Here is a 13,872-nt window from a genome sequence, read left to right as displayed (position 1 = left end):
GCTATTTCCAAACCACTTTTTTTTCAAAATTAGCGCTAGTTACATTGGAACACTGATATCTTTCAGGAATCCCTGAATATCCCTTTACATGTATATATTTTTTTTTAGAAGACATCCCAAAGTATTGATGTAGGCCCATTTTGGTATATTTCATGCCACCATTTCACCACCAAATGCGATCAAATAAAAAAAAAATGTTCACTTTTTCCCAAATATTTTCACAAACTTTAGGTTCCTCACTGAAATTATTTACAAACAACTTGTGCAATTATGGCATAAATGGTTGTAAATGCTTCTCTGGGATCCCCTTTGTTCAGAAATAGCAGACATATATGACTTTGGCGTTGCTTTTTGGTAATTAGAAGGCCGCTAAATGCCACTGCGCATCACACGTGTATTATGCCCAGCAGTGAAGGGGTTAATTAGGGAGCATGTAGGGAGCGTCTAGGGTTAATTTTAGCTTTAGTGTAGTGTAGTAGACAACCCCAAGTATTGATCTAGGCCCATCTTGGTATATTTCATGCTACCATTTCACCGCTAAATGCGATTAAATAAAAAAAAACGTAAAATTTTTCACAATTTTAGGTTTCTCACTGAAATTATTTACAAACAACTTTTGCAAGCATGGCATAAATGATTGTAAATACTTCTCTGGGATCCCCTTTGTTCAGAAACAGCAGACATATATGGCTTTGGCGTTGCTTTTTGGTAATTATAAGACCGCTAAATGCCGCTGCGCACCACACGTGTATTATGCCCAGCAGTGCAGGGGTTAATTAGGTCATTTGTAGGGAGCGTGCAGGGTTAATTTTAGCTTTAGCGTAGAGATCAGCCTCCCACCTGACACATCCCACCCCCTGATCCCTCCCAAACAGCTCCCTTCCCTCCCCCACCCCACAATTGCCCCCGCCATCTTAAGTACTGGCAGAAAGTCTGCCAGTACTAAAATAAAAGGTGTATTTAAAAAATAAAAAATAAAATTGTATAGCATATTTACATATGCAGCTGTGTAGGATCCCCCCTTAGCCCCCAACCTCCCTGATCCCCCCCCAAACAGCTCTCTACCCTCCACCTCTAACTTACTGGGAGCCATCTTGGGTACTGGCAGCTGTCTGCCAGTACCCAGTTTGCAAATAAAAATGTATTTTTTTTTAATTTTTTTATTTATTTTCCTTTTTTCTGTAGTGTAGTGTAGCTTCCCCCCCCCCCACCAATCCCCCACCCGCTCCCAGATCCCTTAGATTAACTTTTATTAGGGATTTTATCCCCCCTTACTGCCACTTCTTTTTCCGTAGTGAAGCGGTTCCCACCCGCTCCCTCCCCGTGCACGCGCCCGCCCGCCGCCCCCCGTGCACGCGCGCGCTCCGGTGCGCACTCCCGACAACCCCGCCCGCGATCCCGCCCTCCTCTCTCTTCAGCCTTTCATCGATGGCCGCCCACCCGCCTCCCACGTCAGCTCCCACCCACCAACGATTGCGGCCATCGATGCCGGTGCAGAGAGGGCCACAGAGTGGCTCTCTCTGCATCGGATGGGGGAAAAATGTTATTGCAGGATGCCTCGATATCGAGGCATCACTGCAATAACTGTAAAGCGGCTGGAAGCGATCAGGATCGCTTCCAGCCGCTTTAATCCCCAAAGTCGTACAGGGTACGTCGCTGGTCTTTAAAGACCAGGTTGTGTGCGACGTACCCTGTACGACTCGTGTCGTTAAGGGGTTAAACCTCATTTGGAGCCACGTATACAAATAAGGACGGCTGTTCCCCCCATGAGTAAGATGCTAAGCTGTCTATACGTCCTGGCCTCCGGGAGTTTTCAATCCGGAGAACTGTACATGCATGGCCTGGCTCAAGGTACATTCTCTGGGGTGTTTGATAACTTTCTGAACGCCATGGTACGTATCAGTAAGCAATACATAGGATTCCCACAGAATGATGGTGATTGGAGGCGCCTGAAGCGGGAATTCTTTGATATTGCTCAATTGCCCAATGTCTTGGGAGCCATAGATTGTACCCACATTGCGCTGCGTGCTCCAATTGATGACTTGCCCTTCAGAAATCGCAAACATTTTCATAGCCTCAACGTGCAGTATATTTGTGACGCACGGATGAGGATTATGCATGTGTATGCGAATTTTGGAGGGGCTTGTCATGATGCCCGCATCCTCTCTCTGTCGTCCCTGTGGAGCCAGTTTGAGGAAAGACAAATGCCCCCTGGTTATCTCGTTGGTGAGTATTTGTGCTCAACATGGTTAATAATGTTGACAATTGGCCCTGTATTTTTTAACTGTTAGCGTCATGTTCAGCTATAGGATTAAATTTAACCATTTGTTATTTACCGACGCTAATGTCTATTTTTATTTAAATGCAGATATGTAGCATGTCTTACCTTAAGTGTTCAGATAGAGAATGCAATGTAACCATGTATTTAGCATTTTACACAAGGTTTGTTTTCAGAACAATACGCATATGTAGCATGTATTAGCTGAAATGGGAAGCTATTATCTCATGCAATTTAACCCTGTCATTGTCTCTTTCTGCTAATGTCTAGTTTTATTTAAATGCAGATATGTAGCATGTCTTACCTTAAGTGTTCAGATAGAGAATGCAATGTAACCATGTATTTAGCATTTTACACAAGGTTTGTTTTAAGAACAATACGCATATGTAGCATGTCTTAGCTGAAATGGGAAGCTATTATCTCATGCAATTTAACCCTGTCATTGTCTCTTTCTGCTAATGTCTAGTTTTATTTAAATGCAGATATGTAGCATGTCTTACCTTAAGTGTTCAGATAGAGAATGCAATGTAACCATGTATTTAGCATTTTACACAAGGTTTGTTTTCAGAACAATACGCATATGTAGCATGTCTTAGCTGAAATGGGAAGCTATTATCTCATGCAATTTAACCCTGTCATTGTCTCTTTCTGCTAATGTCTAGTTTTATTTAAATGCAGATATGTAGCATGTCTTACCTTAAGTGTTCAGATAGAGAATGCAATGTAACCATGTATTTAGCATTTTACACAAGGTTTGTTTTCAGAACAATACGCATATGTAGCATGTCTTAGCTGAAATGGGAAGATACAAAATAATATAGAATTTTTTTTATTGGTATGTTTCTGAAAAGTTTTAATATGGATTATGGTTTTTAACTAAAATAAATTATACAACAATATACTAGTTTAAGTATTCTGTTTGAATTATGTTCTGTTCAAAATTTATAGGTGATTCTGGGTATATGAGCCGGCCTTGGCTCATTACCCCCTTGCGTAGCCCGACTGATGTGTCTGAGGAGCGCTACAATAGGGCTCATAAGAGAACCAGGGCGGTGGTTGAACGGATGTTCGGGCTCCTGAAGATGAGGTTCAGGTGCCTGGACCGTTCTGGAGGAGCACTCCAGTACAACCCAAAGAAGGTGGCGAAGATCGTTGTAGCCTGTAGCGTCCTGCATAATATTGCACAGCGGGCTGGGATGCTGCAGGCCGTCCCGGTGGACAGAGACCTCCTCAGAGATGAGGAGGATGATCCTGTTCTAGAGGGGGAATTCCAGGACGAGGGACTTGATGTCAGAGCAGACGTCATCAACCGCCACTTTAGACGGTAAAGAATAGAAGTTAGACTGTGTAGTATTTTCAATAGATGTGAACTCTAGGGAAATGACAAGTAGAGAATTGTGCAAACATGTTAGTATTGATCAAATGTTAGAATAAATTTTAATTTTCATAATATAGGTGATGCTCTGGGCATTGGGTCCTATAGCGAGTCTTTGCCACCTGGTTTTTAAAGAGGACATCAGATGGTAAGTAGAAATGTTTGGACTGTTGCTGGCATGATTTGTACACAAAAACATCATATGGCATACATTTTAATAAATAGATTTTTGTTTACACATTACTTAAAATGTACATAATCAGAAAGGGATACTCTAGAATGACTATGGTTCAATGTCACACAGAGGTTTTTATTGCTCAATATGACTCATCTTCACACTTGCTAGAAAATAACACAGGTTCATACACAGGCTTAGTAAGCTAGTGACAGATATTTATTATGAAATGGGGGGTGGGAGAGGGGTACTGAACTGATTCACACACTTGTATGATTTTTTTTTAATTAAATTTATTACATTAGGGAGATGACTTAATCTAAAGACTGAAAGGGAACAATTTGAAGCCTGACAGTCAAGATTGCCCAGACTGACAGTGGGGAAAAAGCCAAGATTGAAATTGAAGTATACCAATGGGATCATGTCTGGCATTATCTTTCAATTCTGCTGACCTTGAAAACCATACAAAGACATGTTCACATGGTAAGTGCAAACTATTTGATAGAATAAGGCTGTGGAGACATCCTATTGGAGACACTTAGATGATTTTCTATTTTGTAGATGGTATTTCCCAGTCCTCTATTTAATGAACTGATGAATAAGACACCTATTGAAGATCAACTGTTTACCCCTGAATTGACTTTCAAAGACCATGCATTATCCAGGTTGGTGCATGCTAGTTAAGAATCACATGAAGAATGTTGATTATTGTTAGCTTACATACATTAGTCATACTTATTTCATCATTAGATATTTAGGGATCACAATCAGAAAAAGGAATACATATTATAGTTGATATAGAGGTATTTGAATGGACATGAAATATTAGATTTATGTTCAGCATACATATATTGTTGAAATGTGATATACATTATTATGTATAATTTGAAATTTGGATATTTAAATTGAATTTTTAATCAACAATATAATGGTGTATGTATTTCATGAATTTTAAATCAATTTAATGATTATCTTTAAAAAATGTTGATCAAAGTTAGAGCATAGACACCATATGATTTTAAATGTATTTTATGAATATTTGACAACGTGTGTATTAACTTTGTTCCATTTTTATTATTTTTCTTTTCAGATTGGCATCTGATGACTTCCAGGAATATTTAATTTTTTTTGATTAATTATATTTTGACATGTTAATACTAAACATTTTATTATTAAATACATTATTTTGAACAGATTCTACTAAATATCAATATAATCTGTAAATAAATCAAACTTGGACTCCCATGACTGGTAGTTGGCTATTTGACAAGCACATGCATAAGATAAAATAATGCTTTAATATTAGAAAATAAAATGCTTCCGAGAATATAAATATATATTTTATAACATTAATTGGGGAGTCAGATTTTTCAATGCTTTTATATTGAAAATGTATATATTACAATTATTTAGGATATGTAGTAAAATAATTTTTTGTTTAACATATAATAAGGTGAAGTGGTTCAATTACATGAAAGTGACAGTGTTGTTGAATGTAAAAATAATTGTATAAGATCATGTATCTTCCTTAGGTATCTAAAAAAATTAATAGAAATTATTTAAATTATTACATTTATGAATGGTAGGTCATTTAACTTGATAATTTTTAAAAATTAGTTATTGGATGCCAGGTTAATCTATGTAATTTTCTAGTGGAGTCATTTAACTATACTTAGTAATATTATGTATTTATTACAATCTTACCTCTTGGGTTCGACATCAAATATCTATATAGAATGTAAATTCCCCTTTTGTTTATTTTGTCAATGTTAAATAAAAATACCAAATGTTTGGGTCCTTAAAGGGACAATCACAAAGTATATTTTGTATAGATTGTAAAAAATATCATACAAGAATTTAAACATATTTAGAAAGTACTATAGAATTACATTCAGTCTTTAAATATACTTGTTTTCTAAAAAAAAAAATGCACATATCTTAGTCAATGATATAAGGCATCTATATGCAAACAACAATCAGCATCAAAATAGCCTATGTAGAGATGTATTTAATCCAAGAATATATATAATTACAATATAATGATTGAATAACAAAACATATTAAGTTGTTCAAATATAAGAATATTATACAAAATGCATACATAACATATAGCTTAATGTCCCTCTACACTGAAGGCTAAAAAAGACATCATTTAATAAATATATTTCAGTCAGTGTGTAAAACAATCTAGAATTTAATCTTAATTTGCTTTACTCATATGTTAGACTCATTTAGCAAAAGGAAGGTGCCTAGGTTTATGATATTTTAACCATTATTGTGAAATGTTTATTTAAAGGGACATGAACTCAAAATATACTTAAAGGTAGACAGTTAAAAAATTAATGATTTATACATTCTGAATGAGTATTCTATTGGAATCAACTTTAAAACTTGTCTCATATTATGAATGCTCATTGTGATGTTGCTATCATTACTTTAAAATTAAGGCAGTAAATAGCTAATTTATTTGCTTCAGTACTCTGGACAGAACTTGATTGTTTGGAATAATTGATGCAACAATCGTCAAGGACAACCCATGTTTTTATAAAACAATTGTCCGTAATATAAAATATCATTATTGATTTGCAAAGAAACATAACAAGATAACTGTTAATATTTGATAATCTGATTAAAGAATACAGTTGATTAACATTTCATGCTCAATCACCAATGCTAAATTTGTTGGGACAGTGTCCCTTTAAGAGATTTAAAGAGTGTATTTACTTATCTTGATATCTTCACATACTTTGCTTGAAAAGCATATCGAGATCGGCTCAGTAGATGAAGATTGGTGGATGCACAGAGATGCCTTATGTGATTGGCTCAACCATGTGCATTTAAATTTCTTATGTTGAGGATATCTAAATACTAAGAGAAATTGATTTACATTTTAAAGTCTAAACAATCTTCTATCTCTACAGATCATTTGATACAATTGTTTGTAATGTCTCTTTAAAACTAAAGACGCCATTGCACAATAACATATATGAGCACTTCAGACAAATACAAGCTCGAGGTTTATTTGCGAATAACAAAGCTGTAGTTTAATATTTATAAACAGATTATCCAAGTTACTGACATTCTAACCTGAATTTTAACATTAATAAATATTGCGTGGGAAACGCATCTTGAAACACCAGATTAGCATCTTTAAACATTAGAGTCTAATGTCACGCAATAGCACACAATCAATGTGCATTATGAAATGCATTTAATAGAGCAATGTCAATACTTCACAATAAATGTATTTAAAGAACAATAAAGACATACAATATGAAATGTGTATTTGTATTAAAGAAACAGACCGTTATTAAACCGAGAAATGTCGACAACATTAATAATGTGACAGTATTAGATTTTAAAGAGTATTTAATCATTAATATTTAACGTATCACGGATATTAAATCTGCGTCACACATATCCGCATGACAGGCCCATGAGTTACAAATAAGTATACATGAAAAATGAAGTTACAGCACCACCATGAGGTATGTGTAAGGAAGTTACTAAGATATGAAACATTAAGGAACGGCCAATCAGAGTTCATCACACAAACACAACTTGAGTCAGGATGGTCTCACACACATTCTAACAATATTTCAAACTTTTATCCAATCAGATGTACAGATAACTTGTCCCATGGTGCATCTCATGTTTACTTCACCATATAAAAGTCCATTACACGTTGCCATCTTTGTCAGTTCTCTAATGCCTGCAGGCGTACTAGATATATTTTTATATATATATATATATTTGAGAAGACAACCCAGCAGGCATGTCAGTTCCCAGGTTCACCAAGGAGGAGAGCGCTGCACTGGTCCACGCCGTCAAGGGCTTTTATCCCCAGCTGTTTGGGAACAAGAGGAGGTTGACAGATGCGCACGTTAAGAAGGCCCTCTGGGAGTCTATCACCAATGCGGTTAGATTGGTGTGTGACGTCCAGAGGACCCAGGATCAGATCATGAGGAGATTCGGAGATATGAGGTTGCGTTTATCGAAAAAAGTAAACCTCATAAGGGACTGGGTACAAGCCCGTAAAAGAGGTGGCAAAAGAGAGGCCCCGCGGAAACTGTACCTACTCCCTTATGAGGTGACTTTATGCGAGCTCCTCAATCTCCGGGTCCCCAAAAGATTTAGATCCTCGCCATCCTCGGCCTCCTCTTCTTCCCTCCCAGCTGTGGGATCTGAAAGTCCTGACGCGGGGGACAGGGCAGATGCTTCTCCGTCCGGTGGCCTGGGAGGAGATGATAGAGAATCTGAACCAGGTAATTATCCAACTTCATATAATATGTTAATATTTTATTAGACTTTTAGAAAATGTGCATATAGTCAGATACTAAACCTATACAGATCTCACAACATACACTACATATGATGTTTAGATATCTGATTTTAGATTATTGACACATGAAATAGGAATGATGTTTCTTGCGCTCTACAGAATATGCGTCACAGAGCGGAAATGTAATTTCTCATCCACGTTAACATGGGTTTGCGGAAAGTGGCATTGCTTTATACATATTGGTGAAATGACGGATGCGTAATTCCGCTTGGAATCATTGCGCAATGATCGCGAAAATGGCATTTCTCATCCACGTTAACATGGGTTTGCGGAAAGTGGCATTGCTTTATACATATTGGTGAAATGACGGATGCGTAATTCCGCTTGGAATCATTGCGCAATGATCGCGAAAATGGCATTTCTCATCCACGTTAACATGGGTTTGCGGAAAGTGGCATTGCTTTATACATGTTGTTAAAAATTAAATGGGAATTCTTAGATTAGTGAAGAATACAGTATTCTTATTTTCAATATTATAGCTAATAAAAAACCAATAATACAAAACAATTATAACATATGGCCATCAATTGATGATTATGTAATAACAAGCAGATATTCTTAAAGATACAGTAAACAACACAACTGATTGAAAATAAGAGTCCAGGATATATTTTTAATTAATTTAATTGAGGAAACTATTAACTCATGGGACTACCAAAGGATTAATATTTTTCAATAGATTTGTTATTAATGTAAATATTTTAAACATGGCATGATTAGTATTAATGATATGCAATCCTCATTTAATATATTACAGATATGGATGTGGCTGCTGGATCCTCAAGCCAGGGCTTGTCACAGTATGGTATGTCTCTTTTTAATTGACATTTGTCTTAGAAACATGGACTGAACATTACATACTAAATACACATTGTTCAATATTTAGATGTAATGTCTATTTAATAGATGAAAATTAAATAATTATTCGGATATCCTTAAATAACATATTACATTTTAATTGCATGCTCAATACCATTCATGACATCAACATATGGAGTAGATAATTCATTAACAACAACATTGTGGAATCAATTTAATTTTACATTAAAGGGATACTGAGCTACAATTATTAATATTGTCATTCAGATACAGTATGCAATCTTAATAAACACAAAAATATAATACTATCATCATATGTGACATATTCTATTGCTAAATGTATTGTAAAATAAAGAAAGTACGTTGATGTGCATCTAAATTTTGGTTGACCAACCTGGGTTTTTATTGATGATTGGTGGATACCTTCAACAAACAATATTTATTGAATCCAATATTCCTTATCTGCCTTTAAGATTAATATCGAGCAACATTCTAATTATAATAGGAGTCAATGTTAAATCATTTTTTACAGTTTGAACATAGAAATCAATTATTTAAATTAATCATGTCAGTGTCCCTTTAAGACAAAATAGATTCATTCATCTTTACATTCTTTTTATTAAAAACTATTGATATATAAATCACATTCTCTGTTGGAGTTACTTTATAGATATCTGCATACTCTAACAGCACCATGATTACATATTTGTAATAATCAATGTTGTTTTGTATTGTGATAAATATGTGTTGTGTCCTAAACAAGATTACTGTACATTGCAAAAATGGCTCGATGTGACACATGTGTTTGTTTAGATTTGTCAACAGATGCTACTCAATATGTGGTTTGTGTGTATTCTTGTAACTTCTTAAGGACATATGACGGAATTATTCCGTCATAAAACAATTGAGCAAAGTGAAAGGCGTGTCCTTAAAGGGTTAAGAACATTGATCATTGGGTATATTTAGATATGCAATAGCAGCATCTGAGATGACTTTGATGTCTAATGTAGTCTGACATTAAACATATGTTCAATACAGATATTTTTACAGAATCCCCTTGATTCAATCAAGCATTTTCTTGTGTAATGACTGCTCTATTCTTCACATTTTAAAGTTGATTAATGTTAAAATTCTAGACAGATGTGATTTAGTGATATCCAAAATGTGTTTAATAATATATATCTATATCATTCATAGAGAGAGTTGGTGTGGTGAGCCCACAGGAATCCAGCAGTGACATAGAGACGCCTTTGCGGTCTCCTGGTAAGTCCATTGACTCATTTATATGTAATTGAAGGTGTATTGCTAATCAATATTATGATCATGATTCTGATGAAGCATAACATTATAAAAATTCAAAATATTTATCTTCTGATTATATATTAATTTATTTTTCATATTGAACGATTAATAATTTCTACTTTATTAGTCTACACATTTGTTATTCATAAGATGTATAACATATGTTTGTTTCCATTAGATTTTTTGACAACAGTCATCAAGTTATACACACATGAGAAATCTTAAATGTTCTATGTACTATGCTTTTATGAATTTAACATTAATACAAACAATACATTAAAATTAATATTCATTGACAATAAAAAATCTATTGTCATTTGTATGCTCCATCAAAATGATGTAAATCATAACTTTGTGTGTGTATATCTTTAATGCAACATTGATGTGCGTATTTGAGCAACAGTAACATATGTTATAATATCTGATCTTAACGTGTACACAACATGTTATGTTTTACAGAGATTGCTGTCACATGTGGGACGGAGGAGGAAGAGGCTGCCTTGGAGTCTGATGGTATGTGAAATATATCTATCATGTTTCCAACATGTTTTTTTTTTGGAAATCATTTTATTGAAGACCTTAAAAGTCTACAGCTTTTGCCCTTTAAAAAGGAATATTATTTGTCTGTTCAAATACACTACTGCCCCCTTTCTATATCAGGCAGCATGAAATTCTGCTTGTATATTTATTTTGAAATATTTCTAATTCATGCCATCATTATGTCACATGCATATTCCATGCCAAAAAACAATAATAAGGTTCAAATTGTACAGACAGTCATTGATATTCATCTGAGTGCCTATATACATACCATATCCTCATTTCAGAATTGTTTAAAAATTCAAACACACTTCGAAGTATATTGAAAACATAATCAATTTGAAATGCGTTGATTTGATGTCAGGATGTATGAGATGTTAATATATTTTCTTTACATTTTCAGATGGATCCACCACTTCTGGTCATCTGGTTTCCGCCCCTGCCCAGTCACAGACCCCTCCCCATGCACACACCCATGACCATGGCCACACCCCTGCACAGACCCAGAGCCCTTCCCATGACCAAACTCATGACCATGCCCAGACCACTGCCAGCCCTTCCCATATTTCATATCCTGTCCCTCCCAAAAAACGCCCATACACCCCCCTTCGCCGCTCTCCCCGTATTCTGGCCCGTACAGCTGCCCAGACCCAAACTCCCCACTCCCCAGCTGTACGGCCTACCCCGGAGCGGCAGCTCACCCCTCCCCAAGCCATTCACATCCCTCCCCAAGCCAATCCCATCCCTCCACCCTGTCTCAACCTTCATTGTCCTGGGTGTCAGATTGTCCTTCCCAGGCACAGCTGTAAGTATCATTCTAAATACACTTTATAAGATACTTAAAGGTACAGTGAAGTTAAATTGTGAATCAAATCCAGCATGCAATGTTAATCAAATTTATAATTTCATACTCTTATTAATTATTCGTCATTCTCTTGATATATTTTTGTAAAAAAAGTAATTACTATAATTAGTTTAAACAATAAAATAAATCTGGCCATCATTTCTTTATTGTTGGATGAATGTATCCATAAACCAGCATGCACAAACAAAGTTGATAAACAAATATTTGCTTCCACAAAAAGCAACATTCTTGCTTTCAAAATATAGCTTGAGAATTAAAACATATAATGAATATGTGTAATTTATAAAGATTTGTCATGTCATGCTCTATCTGAATGAGTCCATTAAATATTTAGGTTCAGTGTCCCTTTAATTGGATATCACTACATATACCAATCACCACTACTTGGATCCAAAATTTTATGTACAAATGTGGATACATTATCTCTTGTCTAACCCAGTGGGAATGTAATTTCTTCTGGTTGCTATGTTTACACAGCTTGTCCTCAATGCAAAAATGTTTAAGGATAGGTGTGCCTACCACAGTCTAAATTAAATTTTTAAATTTCTGATGTAAGTACAATGTAAATCCTTTAACAAGATTTGATACACTCAAGCTGTATAAGTGGATCATCTAAAACCAATTAAAGGGGACAACATGTTTGAGTAACATGTCCCTTTAATGATTTCTGTCTGTCTGAATAACCTAATTCATGTGTAAAGAATAAATGTAAACTAATTAATGTAAATAATTATTTGTCTTTATGATGACAATGTATGTATTAAAATTTTTAGTCTGTTGTGTAATTATCCTTAATCTTTAATTTTATTTTATTTTAGGCTGTGACTCAGCATGGCTCATGCTAGAAGGGATAGCAAGAGTAGAGCAGGCCGTGTTGAGGAACGCAGCTGTCCTGAGAGGGATGAACGACACCATGCAGGCCCAGCTCCGGGTTCAGGACTTGACTCTGCGTGAAATTATGCAATTACGTTCAAGGCCTGAATCTGGAGCTGGACATGCACAGGACAATGAAGAGGATGACCAGTAAGTGGAGGATCTGGATATGCTCCATGGTGGCAGATAAGAATCCTCCGTCCACATGTTGAATTTTTATTGTTAGTGTTGCCATTTGGCCTTTTTTTCTGTTTATTGTTGTGCCTGTTGGACTCTTTTACCTTGTCATATGTCTCCAATGGGGCTATGCTGGCCCTTGGCAACTCTCTTCATGGACTGTGATGCACTGTGTTACCTTGTCATGTGTCTCCAATGGGGCTATGCTGGCCCTTGGCAACTCTCTTCATGGACTGTGATGCACTGTGTTACCTTGTCATGTGTCTCCAATGGGGCTATGCTGGCCCTTGGCAACTCTCTTCATGGACTGTGATGCACTGTGTTACCTTGCCATGTGTCTCCAATGGGGCTATGCTGGCCCTTGGCAACTCTCTTCATGGACTGTGATGCACTGTGTTACCTTGTCATGTGTCTCCAATGGGGCTATGCTGGCCCTTGGCAACTCTCTTCATGGACTGTGATGCACTGTGTTACCTTGTCATGTGTCTCCAATGGGGCTATGCTGGCCCTTGGCAACTCTCTTCATGGACTGTGATGCACTGTGTTACCTTGCCATGTGTCTCCAATGGGGCTATGCTGGCCCTTGGCAACTCTCTTCATGGACTGTGATGCACTGTGTTACCTTGTCATGTGTCTCCAATGGGGCTATGCTGGCCCTTGGCAACTCTCTTCATGGACTGTGATGCACTGTGTTACCTTGCCATGTGTCTCCAATGGGGCTATGCTGGCCCTTGGCAACTCTCTTCATGGACTGTGATGCACTGTGTTACCTTGCCATGTGTCTCCAATGGGGCTATGCTGGCCCTTGGCAACTCTCTTCATGGACTGTGATGCACTGTGTTACCTTGCCATGTGTCTCCAATGGGGCTATGCTGGCCCTTGGCAACTCTCTTCATGGACTGTGATGCACTGTGTTACCTTGTCATGTGTCTCCAATGGGGCTATGCTGGCCCTTGGCAACTCTCTTCATGGACTGTGATGCACTGTGTTACCTTGCCATGTGTCTCCAATGGGGCTATGCTGGCCCTTGGCAACTCTCTTCATGGACTGTGATGCACTGTGTTACCTTGCCATGTGTCTCCAATGGGGCTATGCTGGCCCTTGGCAACTCTCTTCATGGACTGTG

The sequence above is a fragment of the Bombina bombina genome, chromosome 3 (assembly GCF_027579735.1).
Source record: "Bombina bombina isolate aBomBom1 chromosome 3, aBomBom1.pri, whole genome shotgun sequence".
NCBI classification, from domain to species: domain Eukaryota; kingdom Metazoa; phylum Chordata; class Amphibia; order Anura; family Bombinatoridae; genus Bombina; species Bombina bombina.
The sequence above is the reverse complement of the archived record's forward strand: the minus strand, read 5'-3'. Positions refer to the sequence as shown.